We start from the raw sequence: 2,707 nt of genomic DNA, 5'->3' as shown, positions 1-2,707 counted from the left end.
GGTCCGGGGGCCCGGTTAAATATTCGGTTGTAGTCTCGCCTTCAGATTAGTTAGCCACTCACAGCGAGAGATATGGTTTTAATCAGATGCTGGCAGCTGAGGACTACCCAGGAATGTGCTATGATGTTTTTGCTGCTCGGTCCCGGCTACTCCCCCTCAACGTGTCGGTACTCAGAGGCTTAACCCCTTGCGAGCCGCCGCTCCGGCTCCCCGGGTTGCGGGGGGGGGGTGGGGGTGCTGGGGGCCGCGACAGTCGCCTCCCGGGAGGGGGTCGGAGCCCCACGGAGGAGAGGCCGGGAGGGGAGTGAGGTGGGAGACCGGGGGACCCTGCGGGGGCGCCGAAACCTGTGGTGCCCACAGTTTGCAAGACACAGGTATTTATGCTTCTTTGGCAGCAGTGGGCCTGAAACGCTCTTCTAGAAAATGGGTCCCCGCATGTGTCTGTGTGAACGTGGGTGCGGCGGTGGTGTTAAAAAAATGCAAGTGCAAAACAACAGCTTTTTTTTTTTTTCTTCTCTCTCCCCAAAACCACTAAACCCAAAATACCACCCTCTGCACCCCACAATCCTTGGCTAGCTGAACCAAAATATTGGGTCAGTGCAATTCGGTTTCTGGGTCACATCCAGACCTGACCTTTGTGCTTCCCACTCATCTTTATTCAAACATCTATCATGTTTTGTTTCCCAGTGCAGTACAGCTGTTTTCCAACTTGTATGAAAGTGCCTCTGATAAAAAAATCACATTTTCGTCCTTGTAGCAGAACTTTTTTTTTTTTCTCAAGGCTGTAAATTTAGCATAACAACTATTTTCTCAAAACAGTGTGAAATATTTCTGTCCAAAACTGTGATTGCCCTCTACAGCGATATCCAACTTAAAAAGAGCAACACTTTTCCTGCAGTTTTAATGCACTTGATATATATTTCAAAGTGTTTTGGAAGAGGGAAATATTTAGTACATAATGATTTTACCACCAGGGACTTTAGGGTTCAAAACTGGTGGATGTGTTTGGTCATTGTCCACATCCAAAGCTACCAAAAGATACAATACTTTCCTTGATATGGTGTAGTACTCTTTTTTTTTTTTTTATGAATAGCAAAATCTGTAGGAGACCTGTGTCTCAGGTGACTGAAAGCTGATAGTTGCATCTAGCTTGCCTGTATCTGTCTTTTATTTCAGAAGGGCTAATTTTAACCAAAAAGGACACAAGGGATATATTTTTATACACTAGCCTAGTGTTCATGGAAGGAAGTGCATGCCACATAAAGTAAGGAGGCATTTGCTACAATTAACAGGTTGCTGGCTATGCACATGTCAGTATTTGGAGGATTAGATCTGAATTCCTTGGGACACTGTTGTATTCATGTTTAACAATGTTGGTTTTGTACAGCTTGCACTGCACTGTACATTGTTTTGAACACCTTGTGCTAGACGCCTACAAGCAGGACCGGAGCTTCTTGGTCCCGGGGCAGTATGTGTTTTAAAGAATAATACTTTGCTCAGCATGCTTTGTGGGAGTTACACAGACTGCCTAACATGAAGGATGACATTGTGCTTAGTTTAAACATGGTGCGGCAACAAAGCAACTTCTATAAAGTAGCCCAGCCTGGCGCTAGCATAAACACGATTACCATTTGTGCTTTGCCCAATGCAAAACGCAGGCACATTTCCCTGGAATACCTTGACTGGTTGCACTAGCGGTTACAAATATGATTTATACTATCTTTTTCTGAACTTAGAAGGGTTGAAAATGCTTCTCATTTTCCAACAGAGCAGTTTAAGAGCCCTTTTGAGGTGCAATGAAATTACATCTACTACAGAAATGCCAAGGTGTCCTTCACTATCTACCAGCACTTGGGACGTCAATAATAATCTCACAGAAAAACTTCTTTACTGATAAACAGTTAATAACTAACTGGAAGAAATTACATTTTTCTTGGAGAATAAAAAAATGTCTCAAGTCTCGAAGGGCTGCACTGTCTATTTTGTAATTCAACTTAGAACAGCTCCCCAATGTCCCACATTGTTGAGCTAAATGCTAAAATTCAGAACTGTTACATTAAACATGTGTAATAGGATTGCCTTCTAAATGTAGGAGGAATCCAGGCAGAAAGCCCCACAGGAATTCAGTTATTTCGTCTACGCTGCGCTGCAGGACTTAAAGGGCATGCTTTACACTTTATGAAAAGTAAAAGGATTTTTACTTCTCTACAGTAAAACCATAATCAAATGGACAATGTCTATTACAACTTTAAGTGTGACTATTAAATGATTATAGTTGAGAGAGTGAGTGCTGTTTTCCAGGATGGTGATTTTTTTTCTCTCATATTTTTGCGTCTGATCTTACTATTGCTGGTTTTTTTGTTTTAAGTTAACTGCTTATTGTACAGAACAATATCAGCCTCAACACTTCCCAAACACAAGCCTTTTTTCAGCACACCTAAAATTATCTTGAAGTTACAGCTGGAAACCTTCACCTCAGTGAGTTTTTCTATCGCTTTTCTGGACAGTAACTTGGCCCAAACCGCAATATGTCATTAGGAGCACTGGGATTCTAGTCTGGGTGGAAACGGGGGCAGCAGCGTGAAGTAAAATCACCAAAGTGCAGAGATCTTCGGAAGACATCAAGTTTCATGAGTGCCTTCAAAGTGGTATCAATAATAGTTTGTGAAAAATCTGCTTGCAGCAAAGCAATGTGGTAGCTAATCTT

Source organism: Chroicocephalus ridibundus, chromosome Z (assembly GCF_963924245.1).
Source record: "Chroicocephalus ridibundus chromosome Z, bChrRid1.1, whole genome shotgun sequence".
NCBI classification, from domain to species: Eukaryota; Metazoa; Chordata; class Aves; order Charadriiformes; family Laridae; genus Chroicocephalus; species Chroicocephalus ridibundus.
The sequence above is the reverse complement of the archived record's forward strand: the minus strand, read 5'-3'. Positions refer to the sequence as shown.